The sequence below is a fragment of the Oryx dammah genome, unplaced genomic scaffold (assembly GCF_014754425.2).
Source record: "Oryx dammah isolate SB20612 unplaced genomic scaffold, SCBI_Odam_1.1 HiC_scaffold_2, whole genome shotgun sequence".
In the NCBI taxonomy this organism is placed as follows: Eukaryota; Metazoa; Chordata; class Mammalia; order Artiodactyla; family Bovidae; genus Oryx; species Oryx dammah.
Window position 1 is genome coordinate 32415136 of NW_024070186.1, and position 6000 is coordinate 32421135.

Genomic DNA, 6000 nt, shown 5'->3' on the forward strand with positions numbered 1-6000 from the left:
GATTCTCCAGGCAAGAACACTGGAGTGGGTTGCCATTTCCTTCTCCAGTGCATGAAAGTGAAAAGTGAAAGTGAAGTCACTCAGTCATGTCCTACTCTTAGCGACCCCATGGACTTCAGCCCACCAGGCTCCTCCGTCCACGGGATTTTCCAGGCAAGAGTACTGGAGTGGGGTGCCTTGGCCTTCTCCAGTACTCTGCTTGTTTCTCTTTAATCCTGGAACAAAGTCAGTGGCCCTTCAATGACATTGAGTGGTCTCACTGTTTTTACATTTTTAAAATTTTATACTTAAAGACATTGATTATTGGTTTTAGTTTTTTGTAAAATGTATTCATTTTTTTTTCCTTTTTTTAGCTACCCAGATGACTTAATTATACTTACAGTCTTCTAAGGACTTCCCATGTAGGTTATCTACATTTTTTTAAAACAATCACTTGGTAACTTTGAAAGGTGTGTTTTCAATTGTCTCATCAACAATTCTAGAAGTCAATCTTTTAGAATTTTTTTAAATCAATGCCAATATTCTTGAGTTACTTTGATTTTTTTTCCTACTACTACTGGGACCGTATATTATTGTGTTCCTTTTATATGATATTTTTCAGACATAAATTATTTTCAAATATTGGGGAAGTAGAATAAGGTAGCAATTAGGAGAAGTTACAGGCAGATTTTGGTCTTAAACTAGTTAACGATACAGGTGTACTCTTAGACGTAATGAAGATTTGAGTATAATTCGTTCCTGTCTTCCTCTGTAACTAATATTCTCATTTAAAAAGTCATTTGCTGTTGCTAAAGCCACAAATAGAAATCTCAAACACTTAACACATGTCCCCCGTGGAAAAATAATTTCTCTGGTGTCATCTGAGAAAAGGCCATGAAAAAGAGAGACAGACTTCTTTGAACTGCTAAAAATGTATACTTAGATGTTTCTCAGACAGTTTGAGTATCTTCCTTGACACTTTGCCAGTTGTTCTCCTGGACAGATTATTTAACATCTACGAGATAGCGTTCACATTAAAGAAACACAGAATGTCCTCTCCGACTCTTTCTATAAGTTTACTGGCCAGATGCAGTAATGTATGGGAAAACACTTTGTAAGCTGTAAAGTTCTGTACAAGTGCATGGTAATAGCAAGCACTGATGGTTTGCCCAGAGAGAAACACGGGGCTTCATTCAAGGATTAAATAATTGGCTTCTTGCTAGCTGGCAATGCACAGGCACCCATGCCTTTCAACTCTTTATAATGTAAGGCGCTTTTTTTTCCCATGATCCAGCGGATGTTGGCAATTTGATCTGGTTCCTCTGCCTTTTCTAAAACCAGCTTGAATATCAGGAAGTTCATGGTTCATGTATTGCTGAAGCCTGGCTTGGAGAATTTTGAGCTTTACTTTACTAGCATGTGAGATGAGTGCAATTGTGTGGTAGTTTGAGCATTCTTTAGCATTGCCTTTCTTTGGGATTGGAATGAAAACACCTTTTCCAGTCCCGTGGCCACTGCTGAGTTTTCCAAATTTGCTGGCATATTGAGTGCAGCACTTTCACAGCATCATCTTTCAGGATTTGAAATAGCTCCACTGGAATTCTATCACCTCCACTAGCTTTGTTCGTAGTGATGCTTTCTAAGGCCCACTTGACTTCACATTCCAGGATGTCTGGCTCTAGATGGACTGCAAGGAGATCCAACCAGTCCATTCTGAAGGAGATCAACCCTGGGATTTCTCTAGAAGGAATGATGCTAAAGCTGAAACTCCAGTACTTTGGCTACCTCATGGGAAGAGTTGACTCATTGGAAAAGACTCTGATGCTGGGAGAGATTGGGGGCAGGAGGAGAAGGGGATGACAGAGGATGAGATGGCTGGATGGCATCACTGACTTGATGGATGTGAGTCTGAGTGAACTCCGGGAGATGGTGATGGACAGGGAGGCCTGGCGTGCTGCGATTCATGGGGTCGCAAAGAGTCAGACACGAGTGAGCGACTGAACTGAACTGAACTGAACTGAATGTAAGGCTCTAAACTAGTTTTAGCAGGGGGAGAGGAAGCAGATATTTTTAGAAAACATCCTGTGGTTTAGATGAAATTGCCAAAGATATGATTCAGCATGAGAAATTTGAGTTTCCAGGTTCTTATGCTTCACATGTGTGTGTCCTTGGTTACTCAGTCATGTCCGACTGTTTTCGACCCCATGGACCATAGCCTGTCAGGCTCCTCTGTCCATGGGATTTTTTAGGCAAGGGTCCTGGAGTGGGTTGCCATTTCCTCCTCCAGGGGATCTTCCCAAGGCAGGGGATCAAACTTGAGTCTCTTGCATTGGCAAGTGGATTCTTTACCACTGATCTACCTGGGAAGCCCTCTTATGCTTCATAGGATAATTATAATCAAAAGGGAAAGAAAGATCACCAGCTCTCTTGGGGGGAGGGGAATTGTTTCAAGACTATTTGTTAAATTATCACTTTTGAAGCTTAATTTTTGCATCTTTCCTTGAAATATCTAAAGTAAGAAAAATGTCAATTACTTAAATAAATCTCAGTTATAGAAAAAAAAATTATACTTAAGGTATAGCCACTTGTTTTCAGCTCATGGTTTTACTTAGAATTTTCTTTATCTGATCAAAATTAAATGAAACCAATATAGTATATATAACTTGAGCCTTACGGTTTTCAAAAGAAATACGGTGGTGCTGATATGAAAAAATATGCAAATTTACTGCTAATAAATAATGGACACTTCATCCCTATAGTACCAGTAAAAATGGGACAGAATCAGATGAGTTTTTCTACTTGGCTTTGCACAACATGAGTCTAGAGCAAGGATTAAGTCAAGGGATAGGGATGCTGGAAGGCAAAGAGAAATTGCTTGATAGATCCAGACATTTTCTTTACCCTTTTGAATGCCTATGTAAGAATTTCCAAAAGTAATACAAGAATATAAGCCCATTGAAATCACCCCTCTCCCCCTACCTCAGCTCTTCTTTCCTTCAAATAAGCAACGGCTTTTTTTGCTACCTGTGTTGAATTGCATTGGTGTAACCATACATACAGATTTTTATATAATGAAGATCATACTATGTAATAGGCATTATACTAGTCTTCAACTGGATTGTGTGTGTGTGTGTGTGTGTGTGTGTGTGTGAATCAGAACCTATCAGTCTAAATCTACTTCATTTTTCTAAATCAGAGGTTGGCAAACATTTTCTGTGATACTTTGTAGGCCATGTGGTCTTTGTTGCAATTCCTGAACTCTATCCTATAGCACAAAAGCAGCTGTAGACAATACAAAAACTCCTGATGGTTGTGTTCAATAAAGCTTTATTTGCAAAAACAGGCCAAGTTTGGCCCATGGGAGGAGTTTGCCAACCCTGTCCTAAATTGTTATATAGTACTTCTGCTAAAAATAACCATTCTTCTGAAATCATACCCAATTTTTCTCTATTAAACACAACTGTTTTGAATATCTTTATACAAAGAACACTGTACATATTTAAGTATTTTTGTAGAAGGTGAATACCAGCTCAAAGATATTTGCATTTAAATATGAAAACATAGCTTCCAAACTCTCCAAAGACTTACCAACTTACACTTCCCAAAACTGTATGAGAATGGGCTTCGTACTGCCTGCCAACACTGATTCTTTTTTTTATATTTACGTATATTTTTGGCTGTACCACACAGTTTGCAGTATCTTAGCTCCCCAACCAGAGATCAGACCCGGGCCCCAGCTGTGAAAGTGCTGAGTCCTAACTATTGGACTGCCAGGGAATTCCTGGAGTCCACTGTTTAAAATTATCATCCTAGCCCTCAACATTATCACTTTTATCTGACCTACCCTAAATTATTTGTGAATATGTCTATACATATCCATGAAAATAAGTTGAATTTAAGGAAGGAAAAAAAATGTATCATGGGCCCAAGAGCAGGACCTGATCTCATAACACCCAGGAATAATTTGTAAGTATAATGTACCAAGTTCATTGTCCAGAGTTCTTTATTCTCATCTGGAAAAAGAAAAATGAAAGAAATTGTGTTCATATCACTATATTCCATTTCAAAAAACACTTGCAAATGCTATAAGGAGTGATGGGCCAAGATAACATCATAGTTTACCTCTGTGCCTTTGAGGTTGGAGAGCCCCACTTTGTAGCTCAGATGGCAAAGATTCTGCCTGCAAGGCAGGAGACACAGGTTTGATCACTAGGTCAGGAAGATTCCCTGGAGAAAAGAAAGGCTACCCACTCCAGTATTCTTGCCTGGAGAAATCCATGGACAGAGGAGCCTGGAGGGCTACAGTCTATGGGGTCGTAGAGTGGGACACAGCTGAATGAATAACACTTTCATTTTTCTTTTCTTTTTTTTTTTTTAAATTTATTTATTTATTTTTAATTTTAACTTTACAATTCTGTATTGGTTTTGGCATAGATTGACATGAATCCACCACAGGTGTATATGCGTTCCCAAACATGAGCCCCCCTCCCACCCCCCTCCCCACAACTTCTCTCTGGGTCATCTCCGCGCGTCAGCCCCAAGCATGTCATATCCTGCATCAGACATAGACTGGCATTTCGATTCTTACCTGATATTATACATGTTTCAATGCCATTCTCCCAAATCATCACACCCTCTCCCTCTCCCTCTGAGTCCAAAAGTCCGCTATACACATCTGTGTCTTTTTTGCTGTCCTGCATACAGGGTCATCATTGCCATCTTCCTAAATTCCATATATATGTGTTAGTATACTGTATTGGTGTTTTTCTTTCTGGCTTACTTCACTCTGTATAATCGGCTCCAGTTTCATCCATCTCATCAGAACTGATTCAAATGTATTCTTTTTAGTGGCTGAGTAATACTCCATTGTGTAAATGTACCACAGCTTTCCTATCCATTCATCTGCTGATGGACATCTAGGTTGTTTCCATGTCCTGGCTATTATAAACAGTGCTGCAATGAACATTGGGGTACATGTGTCTCTTTCAATTCTGGTTTCCTCGGTGTGTATGCCCAACAGTGGGATTGCTGGGTCATAAGGCATTTCTATTTGCAATTTTTTAAGGAATCTCCACACTGTTCTCCATAGTGGCTAGAGAAGGGAACCCTCCTACACTGTTGGTGGGAATGCAAACACTTTCACTTTTCAAGGGAGGTTAATGGTTTATTTTTTTTTTAATGAGTATTATGTGCAAAATACTATTTCCCTTACTACTGATCCTTAGCTGATGAAGCTTGAGAGAGCTAATAATATCCTTTTACCTTCCTACCTTATTTAGAGTAAATTGAGAGACAGATGCTGCAATCAAAAAGATAGAGAATATTGCCTATGCTATTGAGAAAGCTGTTGGACAACATGACCTATATCCCTCATAACAACAGCTTTCTGAATGCTATATCCTATAATGAATCTTCCCCACTTTTAGCAGAGTTGGAAAATGACAGAACTTCTGCCATTGGTAGTCTCTCCTTGGAAAACATCTCAGAGAGTTTGCGATTCATAAGATAGTCATATCCCATAAGGAAGGAGAAAGAGAAAGTGTCTGAACCACACATAGCCAGTTCCCTTTCCTAACTCACCAGTTAGATGAGTCACTGGGGAAGGGGAGAAGACCGGCCAGGAGTGTCCCTCTCAGTCAGTCCTTCCACTTGGAAATGAGTCAATCAATGTCTTGCTCCAACACTATAACTCTAGTCCTTGCATTTTTGATGGCCATGTAATTGTTTTGTGAACTGCTTGCTGTTATCCTTTGACCATTTTTAAAAAGCTGGTTCATATTTTTCTGTTGATTTATAGGAGTGCCTCATCTTATTAAGGATATTAATCTTCGGCTATTAGCCACAATGACTGCATTTATCAAATTTAAGCTGCCATTGCTTGTAAGATGCCTTTATTTTATATATTCATAAAGGGAGGGAGGTTAAAAAAATATTGCTGATGAAGCTGTGTCACAGTAAATATTATCACTTAGAATTTTTTTAAAATGTATTGAAAGTGCTTGTTTAGACGTTTTGAGTGTG